The following is a 21,213-nucleotide window of genomic DNA, read 5'->3' as shown; positions in this document are numbered from 1 at the left end:
TAGCAACTTTATGATAAGGACTTCTGAATATTATTATAGCTGATCATAGTGTAAGCATAGCTAGAAAAATTACTTGAAATTAAGTACACAAATATACAAATGGAATTTATACCTGCCCTATTTTAAGTCAAAGAAAAGTTTTGTATGTCAAAATATTATTCAGTGATTCCTTATCTTGATTAGCAAAATGTCAAAATGAGCTTATGACACAAAGCCTGCTAAGCCTTGGATCTGATGTACACTATGATTTAAATCTCCACTTGGTACCTATTTATGTGAGTCTGTAATTATCAACTCCTATCAAAAGGACTATTAACTACATCTGCCAAAAACATCTAGTTTAATCATTCCGGCAATAATTTCATCTTTGTTTAAAAATGAAGAATGTTGAATTAGTTGAAAATTTTCTCAGAACCAAGTGTTTTGAAAAATGACCAGAACAGTTTGTTACAACCGTTTTTATTGTTTTTATTGATCTATATAATTTCCTCCATTCCTCTTACCTCCTCCCCATTCCCCTTCTAGCCTCTCATGATCCCCATGCTCTCAATTGAATCAGGAGATCTTTTCTTATTCTACTTCCCATATAAATTAGATCCATGTATGTCTTTCTTAGAGTCCTCTTCGTTGTCTAAATTCTCTGGGATTGTGGATATTGTAGACTGGTTTTTCTTTGCTTTATGTCTAAAAGCCACTTATGAGTGGGTACATATTATATTTGTCTTTCTTGGTCTGGGTTACCTCATCAATATGGTGTTTTCTACAACCTACAATTCATAAACACCTTCAGTAATGCAGTAGGATACAAAATTAACTTAATAAAACAACCAGTAGCCCTTCTTTATACAGATGATAAATGGAAAAGAAAGAAATCAGAGAAACATTACCTTTTACAATAACCAAAAACAACATAAAATATCTTGTAGTAGCTCTAACCAAACAAGTGGAAGACCTGTACAACAAGAGATTTAAATCTTTGAAGAGAGAAATTGATGAAGACACCGGAAAATGGAAAGATCTCCCATGGTAGTGGGTAGGTAGAATTAGCATAGTAAAATGGCAATCTTACCAAAAACAATCTACAGATTTAATGTAATGCCCATCACAATTCCAGCAAAATTCTTCATAGACCTTGAAAGAATAATACTCAACTATACATGTAAAAGCAAAAACCCCAGGATATCCAAAACAATCCTGTACAGTAAAGAAACTTCTGGAAGCATCACAAACCTTGACTTCAAACTAAAGAGCTATAGTAACGAAAACAGCTTCGTATTGGCATAAAAACAGACAGCAGGACCAATGTCAATTCTTTAAACATTAACATAAGAAGTCTGTTGTCTATAGTGAGAAAAATCCTTATTAGTGAGTCAGTACCAAAAGGCCAACTGTGACTATATCCCTACACATGTTTTAGTAACAATAAAACAACAATAAAAGGGGATAATTTTTAGCTTCCTGAAATAATGATGTCTGTATTTGAGAACCTTCCATTTTAAATCTTTTTAATCTTTACAAAGTTTGTAAATAATGTTTATAACCCCACAGGTCAATATTGACACCTTGGCTGTATTCATCTCTTATGTCAGTAAGATTGAGCCAATACATATTTCTAGAATAAATCTCTTTCCAACATCTGTGTATAAAACTAACAGAGCTATCTTATAAAATATTATGTTCAGTTTATAAGAAAATGTAGACATTTCCTAAACCTTATTCAAAGTAACTCATTTAAAAGGCCTATATTATAAAAAAAATATTTTCTCCATGGTTCTTCTAGTTTCTTTAGGATATTATTGTAGACAACTTGCTGGTTAATAAGTGGGCCAAAGTTCATTAAACATTATTTTTAAAGCTGTTTGTGACTTTTGAAGTGTTTCACCCTATTCAGAATGGTGTTTTTCTGGCATCATAATAGATATTTTGTAAATGAAGACTGCTCTTTGGTTCCTGGCCATGCAGACTCGAACACTCACATAGAAACTGTATAATTACAACACTGCTCAGCCAACAGCTTAGGCATATTCTTACCTAGCTTTTTTATCTTAAATTAACTTATTTCTATTAATCTGTGTATTACCATGAGGCTGTGGCCTACCAGTAAGTTTCCAGCATCCTTCTATTTTGGTAGCTACATAGCGTTTCCTTTCTCTGCCTACTCTCTATATCTCTATTCAGATTTCCTACCTAGCTTTACTCTGCTAAGCCATTGGTCAAAACAGATTTATTCATTAACCAATTAAAACAACACATATACAGAAAGACTTCCCATATCATACTTTAGGCTACAAAGTAGCCAAAGTTAATGACAAGAGATCCTTGCACATTAACTACATGTCTGCTAAAAGATTAACTAGTCTTGAGTACTATTTTTTAAAAAGTAGGGTTGCCCTAGTGACAACCTTGGCTTTACTGGTATGTTAGGATGGAAGGCAGATATAGTCAGGGATATAGTCAGAAGAAGTGCATTATCAAGACAGCATATTAGCATTGCTTCTTACACCACTCGAAACCCAAATGAGCAAAATTCTGAATATTTAATGCTGAACAAAGACTGTTCAATGAATTTCTGAACTTTATTAGTCTTCTCGAAAAGCTAGAGATTTTTTTTGTTGTTTTTTTAAGCAGATGCATTTTCATTTTTTCTGAACATAATTCATAAGCCAGAAAACAGTGAGGAAACCCTGTAGAAGTATAACTGGAACTTTGCAAGACATGGAAGATGCTATTTTTGCAAAGTGTCCACTTAGTAGATGAAGGACTTTTGTACAAAGGAAAAACTATAATGAACAAATTATCCATTGTAGTTATTAAATACATTTTTTATTTAAATGAGGATCCATTTAGAAAATACTGCAATATGACCCACTATTTAGAGTCCTAAGGGGAAATGAAATGGCTCCTTGGAGGAAATTTAATCCTTTTGTTTGTTTGTTTAAAAAAATGCTAATATGATGATATTAATGGATGTCTTTTGTTTTCAAGTAGCAGATGTCAAATTCAAATTAACTTCATCACAAAGGGGAATTTATTGATTCAAGTAGGCCAAGGATACTGAAGTTCTCTGGAGAGCCAGCAGCTTAGCTCAAGTACCAGTTTCTATGAAGATGGAGTGTGATACCTTGTCTGTTCCCTCCCTGAACCTCTTCCTCCTCCTCTTCTTTATTTCCTTCTCTTATTCATTTTTTTAAAAAAATCTTGGCCTGTCTTTTACTCTTTAACTCTTCTTTCCCCATTTGTCTATAACGACAGCCCCAACTTGATCTCTTAATGAACAAAAAGCATGGCCATTTCCTAGTGTCTGTGCAACAATTCCAAGAACCAGTGTTCTGATTTTCTTTACTTGGTCCATATGATTATTTCTTGACTGCCTTCCCTATTATAGGGAAGAAAAACTGTTCTGAGTCCAAACAGGGTCTTATGTGGCCCAGTACAGTCTTCTCAGGGAGGAAAGCTAGCAAGAAACTTCTTTATCACATACCATTACTGCAAATTAGTGTGACTTCTTTGTCTAGAAGCTCAGAATCAGAGCTAATGGTAAAGCTAAGATAATGGTAAAAATATGTGGACACAGGGTATGACTTCCATTCTGAGCAAACAACTCATTTGTATACACATGTGTACACACACACACACACACACACACACACACTCCTCAGAACAAGTATACAACTTTTATGTCACATGCTTTATCCATTTCTCCCATATCTGAAATCTTGTTTTTCTCTTCTTTTTTTTTTTTAAATACTTAATTATTCTCATTTTAAGACATGTCTGTTGCTACAAATGACTTAAAATTTACTTCTGAGACACTTTGTATTACAAAAAGCAAAACTAAACACAGGTTGGCTCTTAGTAAACCAGAGTGTCATCTATTTTAGAAAAGTTAAATAAAGCATAGAAGTTTTATTTCAGCAAATATGGGTCTCTATTCAAGGAAAACATGTGACTAGAAAATATTGGTGATTCTAGAAAGTACTTCATTAGCTGCTGGTGACTTAAGTAGTGATTAAACTAGATTCAATTGTGATTTGAAATGTAGATGTTGACTTAAAATTACACAGGGCTTTGACTTAATCCTTTTGTTTTTGGAAATGCTTAAACTATTTAAACTCTACAGGTGAATGAGTGTCCTAAGATTCAAGATGTTGCTAAATCATAATAAAGTTTCTAGGGAGTGTAGTCAGGAAAAGAGCATGACAATTCCCCAGCCACCACATCTTTAAACCATTATCATTACAGTTTAGTGCAGATTTCAATGGAGCTTTTCAATGTAGGTAAGATATCAAGTGTAAACAGTGAATAACAGTTACAGATTTGGTTAGCTTACTATTTCAAAATGCTGTGAAGATGCACTTAAGGGTATCAACCAAATTTTGATTTCCTTTTATTTCACAACCTGACTACAGTCACAGGACCCAGAAGAGAAAAGAATGTAAATACACAGAGATTGAAGATTTTGAGAAGCCACTTTTTTTTGACCCTACCAACTAGAGAGCAACTAATAAGTGTGTCATTTACTGCCTTCAGTGAAAACTAAATTCACCCAATATCCCAGATCTATCTAAATAAATTAGCAAAGGCTTGTTGGGGCACATAGAAAGTACCCAAAAACCTCTGAGAATGGAGGAGCTGTATTTCTGGACTTCACCAATTCCTCAGGTTTCCATTCCCCCAGAATCTCTTAGGTCTCCATTCTTTGGAATTTCTGTCAAATAATATTAAAAGGGAAAAGTTTCTCAATATTTCCAAAGGGAATGTACCCCCCTTTAATGAGAGGCTTGGAGTTCTGTGCAAGACTTTTCACTGATGCTCAAGAGTAAATCAAGGGAAAATTTCAAGCTGGAAAACAAAGAGATAACAAAATTGATTGCTAAACAATTCCCTGCTGCACTCAGGAACTTACAATTTATTTTTAAAATGGCATCTTTTCATTTCTAATGAAATCATGGATCTTTAGATGAGGAGATTTTCTAGACCTTCTGTATATCTCAGAGACCAATGATTAATTTTCTTTCTTTCTTTTTTTTTTTTTTTTTTAAAAAGGAGTGACACATAGCAAAAGGGAAAGTGAAGTGAGGGTGGGGAGAAAGACATAGACTTAAGCGAAATGGATACAAAAGAAGGGGCTGATGGCATTATAATTCTCTGTCATTTCCTTACTTTATTCTTGTAATATTAATATATGGATGCAGTAACAATAATGTGATAGGATACACAAAGGTACAGTTGAAACTGTGGATCTCAGATAAGATCTCAACATAGCCAAGTGCAGTTGGTTTTGGTCAACTTGGAACAAAACTAGACATATCTGAGAAGAAGGAACTTCATTTGAGAAAACATCTCCACCACATAAGCCTGTGATAAGGATTGTGCAACATTTTTTAAAAAGTAATAATTGATGTGGAAGGGCCCAGCTCCTTGTTTCACCCCAAGGTCGGTAGCCTTGAATAGTAAAAACAGACTAAGCAAGCAATGGGGAACAAGCCAGTAAACAGCATTTCTCCATGGTCTCTGTTTCAGCTCCTCCCTCTTAAGTTTCTCCCTTGAGTTTTTGCCCTGATTTCTCTTGATGGTGGACTATAAACTGTAAAATAAAATAAATTCTTTCTTCTGCAAGTTGCTTTTGATTATGGTGTTTATCACAGAAATATAAACTCTAAGATACTAAATAGACATTCTTTTTTTAAACTTCCTTCTTTAAGAATTTCATAGATGAGTTCAATATATTTTGATCATATTAGTCTCCTACTCCCCAGCTTCTGCAAGATCTTCCTGCCGTCTTCTGTAGCCCATGGAATCTAATGAGTCTGGTATGCATCAGCATACATGTGCAGTTTTAGATGATGTTGTTGTTTTGTTTGTTTGTTTGCTGGTGATTGACACTAAGACCTTCTTTATTCTCAGTAAGCACTCTACTATTGAGCTATAACCCCAATCCTTTCTTGCTATTCATAGTATGTGCTTTTTTACTTCCCTCAATAATGTGTCAAATATTTTCATTGCAGTTCAACAAATATGTCTTTGTTCAATAGCTTTATAGAGACAAATAGTATCTCATAGAAGGTTTGGACTACACCTGATTCCCAGTGTTGATTTGAGTTTCTGTTGATTTGGATTCTTTAATCAATGAAATAATTATAATCTTTTCTTACATATATCACTGACCTTGGAGAACTCTCGGATTCCAGTGTTAAACTTTTATGTACATTAACTTTTGTCAGAGTACCTGCTTTGTGGATATAAACAAATCACTGAAATGTTATATACTTGTCTATTTACCTGTAAACAAAGAAAATAAATAGTATTTTACTTTTAGGACCTCAGTGATGCTGCACCATTTATTTATATATTTATTTATTGTTTGTTTGCTTGTTTGCTTGCTTTTAATCTCATTTAACTTAGGCTAGCCTCAAACTCTGTAAGTATTCAACAAAGATGACTTTGAATTTCTGACCTTCCTGCCTCTACTTTTAAAGTGTCCCAAATCAACCATTGTTCTGTAATGATTTGAAAGTTAATATAAAATCAGGATATGAGATGAGTACTATCCAGGGAGAAGAAATAAGTGGCTCAACTGAAGTGGCTATGGCGTCATCACCGAATGAGCAACTGAGATCAGTGCAAATGTCTCCTTGATGAAGAAGTGTCACTCATTAATATGGCCTGGGTAGCTAGAAATTGAGTGAAGATTTTGTCTTTTTCTCCCATAAACTTTAGATAAACTTGTTCTTCTTATAAGAATGCTGAAATGATTTCTGTATGTTGATCATTGTTTTCAACAGATTTTCCAGCTAATGATAATTTAAAACTAGTAAGAAAAACTAACATTCATTGTTCAGAAATAAGAACTTGTGGCAGATCAATGAGGAGCCTTGTAAATATGAGGAGCAGGACATATAATAAATTCAGCTTCTTACCCTTTTAACACATAACAGCTATCTATACCTGAAATTCACTATTAGAATTTGAAGGTATTCTTTCTGTCTGGTCAGAGCAGTTCATCATGTCCATAGTTTTCTAGAAGTTTCTAAGAGCCCCATGTGATTCTTTGGGTTTTAAAATGCTCAGTGGAATAAAGTCTGGTAATTTGAAAAAAAGCCTTAATGTTTTTTAAAAAGAGAAATAGAAGAAGGAGTTGTTTGTTAACGGTAATCAAGTAATGGGCATCAGTATTTGTACAAACCACATCTTTATTATTGTTAAAACTCCATACCAGACCACTTCCAAATACAACCCCAAAGACATAAAACAAACAAACAAACAAACAAACAAACAAACAAACAAACAGGCTCGGTTGCAAATGAAGCCATTACATGCTGGAGATACACATTTCTAATCAATTGCCCAGATCCTAAAAACATATTCACAAAATATAATAGAAGTACTTCCACTTTCTTGTTTTGTGGCAGGATTGCACCAATTGATATTCCATGGGTGAAAACTTATATTCCCATTGTTGAGATGGAAAACTCTGACTTTAAGGACTCTGGAAGTTTTAGAAGCAATGTTAACTACTGCTTAAATTTTTTTTTCATTGTCAGTCTTTCAGATGGCATATATTTTTGAACATGGACAGTGTGATGCTGAATTGTTTCTGAATTCTAATTTATTCTTAGATAATCAGTCTAAAATTTTCCATAAAAACCCCACTGATACTTCTAAGCATTTCTTTCAAATTACTTTTTTTTTCAATTTCCATTTAAACCACAGCTTTTTGTTTTGTGTTCCAGTTTCCTTCTATTTAGTTCTTTGTTTTTGCTTAAACTCACTCTCCCATCCCCCGGCCACTCCACTGTAAACACTTAGAAAAAGTAAAGCCTTACTCAGGAATGTTTAACATGTTTATATTTCTTTTTAAAATCAACTTTTTTATTGTTTAAATTACATGATCTATCAAGTGTTTATTGTAGTAGTTTGCCATTTGAAACCTTAACTTCACTTATGCCAGTCTATATTTGCTAAATTAGAGATGATGTGCAGGGAAACCAGCTCAGCAGTGACAATGTATTTACATAGAATGACAGCTCACTCGAGCCATGGAGAACTGCACACACTCATCTTACAGACTGGATTCAGTCATGTGAAGTTGCTACGATTACAATAAAAAAATGTGCTATTCTAGTTGGTTCTAATAATTATACTCCCTCATGAAAATGATTTTTCTATGATAACACTTAAATATAATTAAGGAAAATCTTAAAATGAATTATTTGCTTAATATTCCTTATATCAAAATTATTTTCAAAACATAATATTTCAAAATATTTTTAAAATTTTGAAATGCTTAACTATAAATGATCAATAATAAAGATAGTTAAATTTGCTATTTAGGTACAAAGGAGCATTTCATTTATTTAACCAGTGTTAATGTGCCACTAGTTATATGTCAACAGTAGTTTAAAGGGTTCTCTTTCTTGATAATGCCTAAGGATGTCACAAAATTATTTGACTTGAATAAAACACTTCCTTAAAAAACTGTTTGACATAGGGGATTAGTTGTGTTTATACTATAAAGAAAAGTAATCTTTATAGTATAATTTAAGTGTCAGTAAGAGTTCTTTAATCTCCCATCAATATTCTAGTGTCCAGTCTATCCAAGTCAAACAAAAGAGAGAAGAGGGTAGACTTGACCAATTGCCCAGATGAAGAGGAAGGCCTAGGGCCATTAGGTAACCAGATGAGTATGAAATCATTTCAAATGAATTTTAAATATCTAAATGAGAAAAGTATTGTTCTGTCATTTGCATAGCTTACAGTCTAGATTTTCAGTCCCTTCTTTTTTATTGGCAGTTAACTGTACAGCTGTGAACAAGACATCTTAACCTCACAGGTATCAATTCCTCTGTGTGTGAAAGAATGAGTTAACAAAGGATAGGTTATGTATTAATATGTGTGACTTTTATAAAGGAACATGTAACACTAGCTTTAACTTAGCATCTGCAATAATTTTTTTGCCCCAGAATTGTACCCAAGCCTCATCGCTTTCCTTGCTGGGAAGCCAGGCACATTTCCCTACTCAGGACTACTTCCTGCTCTCATCTTAAAATACAGTTCTGTCGCCTTCACACACCTTTTGCATCATGGGAACTGGTCATCATGGACTTCAGGTACCATAGCTAGTATTTTAATTTATTTTCAAAAGTTCCTTTCTATAACAATGGCATTGGATCAATGCATAGTCTAACTGTTAAAGAGAAATACACCTCATTTCTACATAATTCTACATCAAAGTGAAGGGGCATCTGTGAGATACATAATTTTCAGTGAAGACAGTTCAGCAATTGTCCTAATTACTGTCCAATACATAGATACAAATGATGGCAGTTTTTTTACCTCTAGAAGGCAGTTTTGCTTTTCCTCATCATCTCCTTTTAAGTTTTAAGAGGGTTTTCATGTTGACTCATATCTAACGTTTTTGTTGTGTTGTGGTGACAATTTAGTGAAATTACTAATGTAACACAAATACATGTATGCTTCCCCTACTATCATCCCTGACCAAGAACTCAGACACAGACTGAGAGAGAAGTGGGGGATTAGAAATAGTTTCAAAAGGATTTAGCTGCTACTCATTATTTTAGAGAAAATGAATTACCAAATTTATTTATTTCAAAGTTTACTTAATTGATAAGGAGTGAATGACAAACATGCGTGCTACAATCTAGTTTATCTCTTTAGTATTCATGTTTCTTTTACAAAGAAACTACAGCAATGCTGTAGTAGAACAGAGGAGTTCACCTCATGGTGGCCTGGAAACAAAGAATTCCTGTGTTATCTGCCCACTCTTGCTGGGCACAGCTTCCTAGCCTGTGGGATGGTGCCACCCATTTTAAGACCCACTCTTCCTTCCTTATTTAATCATCTCTGGAAATACTTCTGTTAGCATACTAGAGATGTGTTTTACTAATCCTAGAAGTGCTTATCAATATAAGCAAGTGGACATTCAAGATTAAGCGTCAGAAATCCATCCTTCATCAGCTTGGTACCTCAAAAATACCATATTTTTATACTTACAATGCCAATGTGTTAAAAAACTGCTTCTCATGTTGCTAACGATGGCAAATTATTAGCAATAACTCTTAATAATTCTTTATATTTATGTGTTAACACATTTCCCTACACAGCTTGATTGCTTTTTTCCATCAAGATATAAAATCAGCTAAGGATTTCCTGTGTGGGTTGGTCTTGTGTCTTTAACAAAGGTTATGTGACACAAACTCTCTTGTCCCTTTCCAAGTCTAAACGTTTAAGCTTCCATTCTTTGCCTTTTAAGACACTGAGGTCAACACATGAAGGAACACAGACTTATTTTTTGAAATCAATATAGTTAAAGTGGCAAGAATGTTGTTGGGGCCATCATACAGATTTCAGTAGAAGCTAACCCACCATGGGAACTAGGGTAGGAAGATGAACCTTAATGCGATCAACAGAAGAAACCCTCAGCTGAACACAGTCCAAAGTTCTCACCAAGATGTCATGGGCAAATGAAATACTAGTTATGTTTAATGCTACCATGTTTTGATATCATTTATTAAAGGAGAATAGACAAGTATTTCAAGAAGAAAGCAGGTGATTTCATAGGTTAAAGATTATCTTGTTACTCTCTCCAGTCCCCTTATACATTCAAGTATTCCAGTCAAGGAAAAGACATCTTTTGTTTTTGGGGAAATGAATCATCAAATTTATTTATTTTGAAGTGTACTTGTGTACTTTTCGGGCAGAGTGATTGAAATAATATTTTTTATAACCTAATTTACCACATTGTGTTAAATTTTCAATAAAGAAGAACATTATTTTTAGGTTTAGATGATCCAATTGAGTGTGGTGGGAAGGGTGTGGTAAAACAGAGGAGTTTACATCGTGGTGGCCTGGAAAGAGAGGGAATGCTGTGCTCTTTGTCCACCCTTATTTCATCCAGGCTCTGGTGGGAAAATTGAATTTCATTTAAAACCTAAAAATACTCTAGTAAAGATATGGTTCATATTCTTTTCCCTGAAACAATTAAGGGTTCTATTTTTCTGTTCCCTTGCTGTTGTAGAAACTACCCTTGGTTTTACAGAATGAGGGGGACCACTTGGAAATTCTCCAAAGGATAACTATAGACATATGTTTAGGATACAAACTGCAATTTGCTGAACTCTGGATAATTTATTATGCCTTCTCCTACCAGAGTGATTTCTGCCAAACATTCAAATGTGTACACTAAATCACTAAGCATAAATTAAAGACCTGGAATAGCCATCTCTTCCTCCTCCTCCTCCTCCTCTTCCTCCTCCTCCTCCTCTTCCTTCTCTCTCTCTCTTTAATTAAAAATGATATAATATACCCTCAGATTTATTTGTGTTTACATAATATGACCTGATAAAAACAATGTACATTTGAAATTTTGCCTTGCTTTTGCCCTTGTACATTGTGCCATGGGACGTTAACGAAAACATGTCCACAGGCTGCCTATTATTCCATCATTACCTTGCACTGTGCCCCTGTAAGGTAGCCAATCTTTGACCCCAAGGCATAGATCATGATGGTAGAGCAGGCTGTGCATTTTTGTAATGATTTTAAGCATTATTTTTTGTTGAAAGATATTGGGAAAGTATATTTAAAAATAGGATACAATAGGTAGAGGCAATTTGCTAAAGAAGGTTCTCTCCTTCCACCATGCAGAGCCTGGAAACCAAATTCTCAATCAGACTTGGCTGCAAGTGCTTTAACCCACTGGTTCATCCTTGGTCCTAAGTTTATAAATTCTTAAAACATCTAACAATAAATTTAATGATTTACTTCTAATTTTGTAAGCAGAGACTCTTTGTTCATTTCCCAGCCACCCAGATCCAAATAATCACACAGAAACTATAAAAATTGCAACACTGTTTGGCCAATAGCTTAGGTGTATTCCTAGTTAGCTCTTACATCTTAAATTAACCCATTTCTAGTAACCTGTGTATTACCCTGAGGCTGCAGACTACCAGTAAGGTTCTAGTGCCTTCCTCTGTCAGCAGCAATATGGTCTATCTATCTATCTATCTATCTATCTATCTATCTATCTATCTATCATCTATCTTCTAGCCTGACTATAGTCTGCCCTGTCATAGGCCAAAACAACTTCTTTACTAATGAATGGTAATAAAACATATTCACAGCATATAATAGAGAATCCATCATTATAGTTTAATTAATATTAAATTATTACAATAGATACACCACCTATCCTCGAAGAAAGATGTCTGCCTGAGAACTGCAAAAGAAGCTCCAAAATGCAAAAAAATTTACAGAATTCCCATATGCAAAAATTGCTCTTAGAAAGAGGCCAATTACTAGCTGAGTATGGTAACTCTGTAATGCTAGTACTCAGGAGGCTGAGGCAGGAGAAGCTTGGGCTAGTGGTAAGCCCTGCTATGTATTACATCCCATCTTAAAACAAAAGTCAGTAGGGTTGAAAATGTAAGCTGGTGGTTAGCAATGTCAGATCAAAATTCCAAAGGATTATTTTATTCAGATTTATAGCAATGTCAGATCAAAATGCCAAAGGATTATTTTATGTAACAATAAAAATGCCTTATATCTTAAATTATCCTTGAGTAGTCAAAGCCTTTAGGAAGAGCAGACTAAACAAAGAGGCACAAATATTAAAATATCTGAGAAATCACATATGGAACTATATAATCTACTAAAAGGCAATGTGTAAAAAAGAACTGCAAACTTCTTAATGGAATTCAGTGGAAGAAGCAGTGATAGAGAGAATGCAGACCTAAAGAGACAAATACAGATGTGGGCAGATGCTAAAGTATGTTCAATTACATATCTAAGAAACATGTATAGCAGTGTGGCGGTTTCTCAGGAAAGTCGGGTTCAACCTACCTCTTGACCCAGCAATACCACTATTGGGAATATACCCAAGAGATGCCCAAACATACAACAAAAGTATATGCTCAACTATGTTCATAGCAGCATTGTTTGTAATTGCCAGAACCTGGAAACAACCTAGATGTCCTTCAATGGAAGAATGGATGAAGAAAGTATGGAATATATACATATTAGAGTACTACTCAGCAGTAAAAAACAATGACTTCTTGAATTTTGCATACAAATGGACGGAAATTGAAAACACTATCCTGAGTGAGGTAAGCCAGACCCAAAAAGAGGAACATGGGATATACTCACTCATATTTGGTTTCTAGACATAAATAAAGGACATTGAGACTATAATTCGTGACTCTAGAGAAGCTAAATAAGAAGGTGAACCCAAAGAAAAACATATAAGCATCCCCCTGAATATTAACCTTCATCAGGCGATGAAAGAAGACAGAGACAGAGACCAACATTGGAGCACTGGACTGAAGTCTCACGATCCAAAGGAGGAGCAGAAGGAGAGTGAGCACGAGCAAGGAACTCAGGACGGCGAGGGGAGCACCCACACACTGAGGCAATGGGGATGATCTATCGGGAACTCACCAAGGCCAGCTGGCCGGGGACTGAAAAAGCATGGGACAAAACCGGTCTGGCTGAACATAATGGACAATGAGGACTACTGAGAACTGAAGAACAATGGCAATGGGTTCTTGATCCTATTGCATGTAATGGCTTTGTGGGAGCCCAGGTAGTTTGGATGCTCACCTTAATAGACCTGGATGGAGGTGGGTGGTCCTTGGACCTCCCACAGGGCAGAGAAACCTGCTTACTCTTTGGGCTGAGGAGGAAGGAAGACTTGATTGGGGGAGGGGGAGGGAATGGGAGGTGGTGGCGGGGAAGAGGCAGAAATCTTTAATAATTAAATTAATTAAAAAAATATACATAGAATATAAAAAAAAAGAAACATGTATGCAAAGGAAGTGCACAGCCATTATGTAAACTGTTAAATGAAGTCAGAGATGTTAGTTGTTGAAGAAAAGCTGTCATTATCTTGTGTTTGTACTTAATTATTAAAAAAATTCCAGAAGAAATGATTTCACCAACACGAGGGGAAAATAAAAGCTTACAATGTTAAAAAACAGATACTATTCCTGGAAGGCAATGACTTGGTGTACAAAAAGGACCACAAAAAAGTTTAAATTCATTAGCATTTAGTAAATTGAATGAAAATGAAAGTAGATTTGTTATACAATCTCATTTTACACTTTCAGTTTTTTGGCAATTTTTTTAGTGATTTTTTTTATTGAGTTCTACATTTATCTCACCTTCAAAACTAATGCTTTAGAGGGAGATGCTGTGAGAGCGAAGTTGACCAGAGCCAGAGTATGAGATGGAAAGGAAGATCAGCAAGAAAGAAGTATGCATTCAGACTCCATAATAAGATCTTTTACTATGTGTGTCAATTCAAAAACCTAATCAAAATCAAATAATATAATATAGCAGGCTTTCTTTTGCCTGCCAACCAGCTCCCAAATAAGGATACGAAGACTTAGTATTAGTTATAAAGGCTCAGCTTTAGTTTAGGCTCATTCCATTAGCTCTTATAACTTATGTTAACCCGTTTCTCTTCATCTACATTTGCCTTGGGGCTTTTCACCTTTCATTCTATATGTACTACCTTTCTTGCTTCCTCCATGTCTAACTGGCCGGCAGTTGCCTGACTGGCCCCAGACATCTATCTCTCTCTCTTTCTTGCTTGTTCTGTTCTCTCTGTCTCTCTTTCTCCCTCACCCTTGCTCTTGCTCTCACACTCCCCCACCCCAGGCTCCTTCTTCTACTTATTCTCTCTGCCCTCTAGCTCTACCTATCCCTCTACTGCTACCTATTGGCCATTCTGCTTTTTATTATACCAATCAGGTGCTTTAGGCAGGCAAAGCAGCACATCTTTACATCATTAAGCAAATGCACCGTAAACAAGTGTAACACATATTTACAGTAATAGTCAACAACAATATAAAGTATAAATAAAAGATGATGTTGTGTTTTAACATAAGATAGAGCAATGAATACTAATTATCATTTATGTATAATTTTCATGTAGTCTCATTTTATGCATAAAAGTGAACTCACCTCTCACCAATTACAGTACAGTCCCTTATTAGTACTTTGAGAGAAGGTCATACAATTAGCCTAGGGAAAACTGGCAGCTTTATAAAAATGATTCTGTTTTCTAAATATCATCTCTTTCCATCTACTTTAGACTTCAGAAATAATGATGCAATTTAGTTGTCTGTATCTTATTCTTCAATTTTCATTACTCACTTGCTTTATTCTCATCTTCTTATGATAGATTTAACACATTATTTAGTCATTTATTGTCCATGGTTGTTTTTGTAGAAATTCATTTGATGAAAATGTAGGAGTCATCAACTAAGTTCCTGCGGCTATTTTAGGAAGGAGAAGTGAAAAAGTGAAGAGAAGAGACCGAAATTCAAAACTCATTGAATGAGAAGGGAGGTAGAAACCAATTATGATTCAAATACAGATTGTTATTTAAAATGTAAAAGACTTTCCTAACCTTAATTTAGTCCAGTGGGATACAGTGTAAGAATAGAGATGGATGTGGAGTGGACATATGTATCTTTGTAAGACCACATGAATGAAATTAGGATGAAAGATACATGTTACTGTTGAGTATGTGTGCTAAGAAGGAAATGCTAAAACAAAGAGTACTGAAAGGAGAATAATGTGTCAGCACATCATCCCCTGATTTGAAATGTTAGAACAGCCAATCAGACCTCACCAGAGTGACCTCTGGGTGAAGGATGTCACATGATTATGTAGCTAGGACTTCCTGAAGATGGAGAAAAGGCAAAACATTATCAAAGCAAAATGTGTGTGCTATGTTGAGATTAGCAAAGGGAGGATAGCAGGGGAAATACTAGAAAGATGGTAAAGAGATTGGATAAGAGGGGACTTGAAGTCCAGTTGAGCCCTTTTAGAGAATTATATATTTGTTTAAATTGAATTTGTGTATATTTTCAATTTTTAGTGTGACTAGATTATTTTTACTGACCAATAAAATCAGAATTGTTCTAAAGGTTTTAAAGGTTTCTATTTTTAGCACTTTCTATTTTCTGGGTAGAGTTGGGGAATTATACAGGTAGACAAATGGATGAGTGGATAGACGGTTAGAGGGACAGATGATAGACACACAGAAGGTTGGTTACCTAATTGTGTTTTATGTCTTCCATATTGTTATTTCAAGCCAGCAGTTGTCAACAACAGGCACTGGGCTTATATCACAAGATGAACTTCACAGTTCATCTTCCAGCCCCATCTAAACATTGTTATACAATGTCAGACTTTCTGGGCCTCGATCTTATTAAATTCTTGGAAAGTAGGGTTTTAACTTGTGTGGCCACAGCCTCCCCCTTTTTTTGTTTGTTTGTTTTTTTTCTTTTCTCATTGTGAACTAGTACTTTTCCAATGTATGTTTTTGTTTCCTGTTTTTTTTTTTTTTGAAAGGTATTGAGACTATACCATCATGTTCAAAGGAGAAATTCTCATTGATTCTGTGTGAGGGTAAGAGAATTTTATGGTTACTTAATTGAACTGTTTGCAAGATTAGCGCAAAAACAATGGACATGACTCATTGAATACTCACAAAGTGAGAAAGTTCCCAATATATACAGATAAAGATAACCAGAGCCTTAGAAGCCATCTCCATCAGACTACCTACCCTCCAAAAGACTTTAATACATTTTATTGTACATTTGATGACTTTAATTTTAAAATCTCCAATTCCTTGACTTTTAGTTTTATAATCAGAAAAAAATAACTTGAATTGCTTCTGACATTTACATTTTTTAGCAGAAACATTTTGATTAAGGAAAGTTACTTCTTGGTGAAAATGTTGAATTCTGTTTGATGTCCTATATTTAGTGGGACTGTAGGAATTGGAGATATGATCAAATGTGAACCAAGCATTTAATGACTCCAAAGTTGTACTGGTGCTGTCAAGTGCTTTGTGAGCACATCAATACTAAAGTGCTTTAGTTTACTCCATACTATATACTTGGGCCTTCCTCTTGGCAGACCTTGTCATTTGAGTTCCAAATACATGAACTAGAGCATGATCCACACGGGGCTGCTTGGGAAGGTTCTGTGGATTTAGATGCAATGATCTGAAAAGCGAGGACTCTCCATACATGCCTCCATCACTACAGCAGTCATAGCAGGCATCCTGCTTTTGCTTCTAACAGCAGAACTGCACATTCAGGCGAGTCTTTTAGGACATGGAAATTGTAATGTGCTTTTTCCAAAATACTTCTTTTTTTACATGTGAAAGTATTGATTATGGCACTCCTGCCGGGTCAAAAAAGTGTGTTCTGTTGATGACATGATGAGTCTCTTTGAAATGGTCAGTCAGGTCCCACTGGTTCACAGAGGATAAAGAGCACAGCACACCCCGCATTTGTCTACTGGCTCTGACTTTGACTCTCCTTTCCACTCTTATCTTTTGCATGTTGCTCTTGCTTTCTTTCTAAGCTGGACTTCATGAGCTGGCATCCAGGAGACATAACCAGGCTCAGTGTCACAGTCAAAGGCCTTTCTCTGGTTCCTTAGAGAGAGAAAGCTAGTCTGTCCATTTGGTGAACTCCCCATCCCACAATGTCTACGGGTTAAAGGAAAGTTCTGCAGGAGTGATTCTCTAACAGAAACACAATGTAGAGCATGTGAGAAATTAACTGGACTCAGTGTGACCCACTGGGTGGAGGTGGGTGTCAGGGCAAAGTAGGAACAACTTGGACTGATCATGCTCTCTGAAAATTTCCCAACTTCCATTTCTAGGGTTTTTCACAGCAGAGGGCATGAGTGTCAACATGGGCTAATGCTATCCATACCACCAAGAGCACAAGCTTCTCAGCTCACTGCCACATAACTCGGATTTCATTGACTCTAAGTGACCTTGACTGGTTCCAATGCCAAAGCTGAAATCCAGACGTGAATTCCACTTTTTCAGTTTCTTATGCTTGCTCTGGCTCTGTACCACTCCCTTTCTAGACTCTTCCAGATGAATTTAATTCTAGGTCTAGCAAGGGTTTTGGTAAACCAAGTGAACACTAGGATTCTCAAAAATATGTGGTAATTACATATATCTGCAAAGCACTGCTGCTTTGAGGAATTCTCGCATCGTCTTACAAAGTGTTCACTATTTGAAGAGCCACAGTAGAAAACACATGAAATCACAGAGACAGAGTGTTGCCAGGCTCGGCCTTTGTATTGTCAATCCTTTGAAGTAAAAATGTCACTAGGAAAGAGAATGATTTCAACTTCTAAACTTTATGTTTTCTTGCCTCCAGTACAAAGCTGGAGTGTATCCAATTTTAAATAAGAACTACAAAAAAATCCATCAACATAGTCAGAGTCTGACCCTATCACTTGTTTTAAAAGCAGACGCCTAACTCTCAGATAATGGAACTATCCCTGCCACTTTCTACACATGTTCAGAAAATGGTAAGAACTAAATGTTACTCACATCACAAGTGTCTGTGTGCCCATTGTTTTCTGGGCTTGGGATATGAGAAAACAGCCACTAGTTCTAGGAATTTTGTGAATGTCTATAAAATTTTATTATGTTTTGTTTTGTATTTAATTATAGAAATCTAGAATGGCATTTATATCATGGAAAATTTTCTATTGTAAAGGAATATATTCCAGTTAATCACATGTTTCTAAGTTCATAGTTATTAAATATCCTAGGAGAAAACCCAGATGGCTGAGAATACGTTTTCATAAAGTATGCAGTATTTATGGTGATGGAAAAAAATCAAATATTAAATTTGTATCACCTCCACGTATTAAATACAAAAATATTGGTTTTACTTTGTAACTGATTAAGTATTTCATAAAATTCTTTCATGTGGTGGCACTGTGCCAAAGGCCTCATGACCTCAGCTGTTGTGCATGCTGAGGACTCATTATAATAACTTGTATAGAGATTTAAGCACTGCATCCACTCTGGGAAATGGAAAATGGAGGCTGCATGCTTCCTCAAAGGATTTCTTATTATAAATTACATGAAACATTTAAACAGTGAGTGCCGTTCAGCCAGTGTGCTAATGCTAAAGAGAAGCAAAACACTCAAAGACATCAGTGACATGAAAGGGAATGCCTAACTTTAGAAACAGAATTTATTCTATCAACAAACAAACAAATCATTGAAGGATCATTATCTTAGATCAGTTGTTAAAACAGAATACCTTGTTGCTGGGCCCTAAAGTCTTCCTCAGGGGAGGGGGTGAGAAGGTGCAGTGTCTATGTCTCAGACACTGGGTCAGGAAGAAGGCTTACAGAACACTCGTTTATTTAACAACAGGGAAAAATAGTCTCGGAGCACCCAGGCATTCCAATCCATTGACATTGTAGAGTAACCCTCATTTGCTCGGCACGATCAGGATTTCTAACAACACCAGACAGACTCCAGGTTGGCTCCTATCAGACTGGTAGTCCTCAACTTTCTACAGTACCTGTCTAGGCTACACATAAAGAATATATGTTTACTTTGATATAGAAATGGGACACTGAAGATGTTTCTTGTCTTCCAGGAGTGGATTTGGGCCATGTCCACTCATAGGGGGCTAAGTTGGGAGAGAGTGAAACAAAGCTAGGAAGTCCTGTTTACCTTTAAACCAACCTGCTTGTGCAATGACTCACTTCCAGAGAGAGTCTTACACAGGAACTACACTATAAACTATTTAAAACCTAGTACTCACATTAGGTCTCATGTACCAATACTACCTCACTGGGAGACAAACTCCAGCATTGGTTTTGGTGTAAGCAAATCATAAAGTTCAGTAAAAGGAGCTAAGTTAAGGGGAAAAGCACTTAGTCTGGTGGGATAACATGAGAAATAATTCTTTGCCAAGACACACATGGAGTGCTAGAGTCAATTATGGTACTAATCTTGATTAGCAATAATTGTCCCTCAAAATTAACAGTTGGAAGCATGCATAGGAGGTGACCGACAAAGTGAGAAGATTTGACTCTATGAGCTATGATGAAAGGATGAAGGTCTCATGACAGTCCTCCTACTGGATAATTAAGACAAACGTGATGGCTGTCCTTTTGCATTGGGATGGGAAAGAAGGATTAGCTCTGTTCTGTATAGGTTCGTAAGTGCTGCTAGTGCCATACAAAACTTCAGAAGGATGAACATCGCAGTGGCCAGTAAGTGTCTAACAGTAAAAAATAATCCGGATGTGTTAGAGGTAGCCTCAGAAGGAAGGCTTGTATGCAAGGTTGTATCAGGTTTCTTTAGCAAGGTCACAAAGTCCACCTCTTCCAGAAACAGAACCACACTATCTCCTTAGATGCTCCAAAGTTTTTGTGTCTTCACATTTAGACAAGAAACTAGGTTGCGTAGTGGTGGCACATACCCTTAAATCTCAGTAGTTGGGAGGCAGAGGCTTGCAGGACTCAGTGAATTCAAGTTTGAGACCAGCCGGGTCTACAAAGTGAGTTCCTGGACAGTCAGGATTGTTACACAGAGAAACCCTGTCTCAAGAAGCAATAATAATAATAATAATAATAATAATAATAATAATAGTAATAACAATAATTGTTATGCATCAAATTCTTAGGGCTATTTTTCAATATTTGGTGAGTACTTAATCTCTACAATAACTAGGAGATTTTAGACTCTTTGTACAGTTAACAAACCAAAAGTTGGGAGTTGGGCAATGTATTAATAACTGTGACAGACTCAAATCATACAAGACTTACATAAGACTAGTCCTGCAAACAATTCATCACAGACAGGGGAGGGGCCATGAAACTTATCCCCTCCAGTAGGATTGCTGGCAATCCGTGGTTGCTGAGGGTTGAAATGTCATTGTCTTCAATCGTGTAGTCACAGATATATTGCCCACGCTCCACTAAATAAACTCCAACCAAATCTGGGACAAGTAGCTCAAAGATCAGTGGATGATACACGCACACACACACACACACACACACACACACACACACACACACAAACACATGAAGCTGCTAGCGGGTATTGCTTAGAATGAGAGAGATGATGTGAGGGGTAGAGAGGAAATGACTGGAAGTCATTTTATAAATGGGTGGAGCTGTCAAACAATCATAAGAGTTTTGTGAGATGACATCTAATATTCTATGTTATTGAAAGAAATTATTCATACAATATATTTTGAACATTTTCACCTTTCCATAATTTCTCCCAGATCTTTCTTACCCAACCAACTTTGTGTGCTGTTTCTAACACTCTCTCTCATTAAAAGAGCAAACAAGCAAAACAAAAACAAAAGAAACACACTCGCACACACACACAAACAA

Source organism: Chionomys nivalis, chromosome 2, assembly GCF_950005125.1.
Source record: "Chionomys nivalis chromosome 2, mChiNiv1.1, whole genome shotgun sequence".
NCBI lineage: Eukaryota > Metazoa > Chordata > Mammalia > Rodentia > Cricetidae > Chionomys > Chionomys nivalis.
This window is presented reverse-complemented; position numbering follows the sequence as displayed.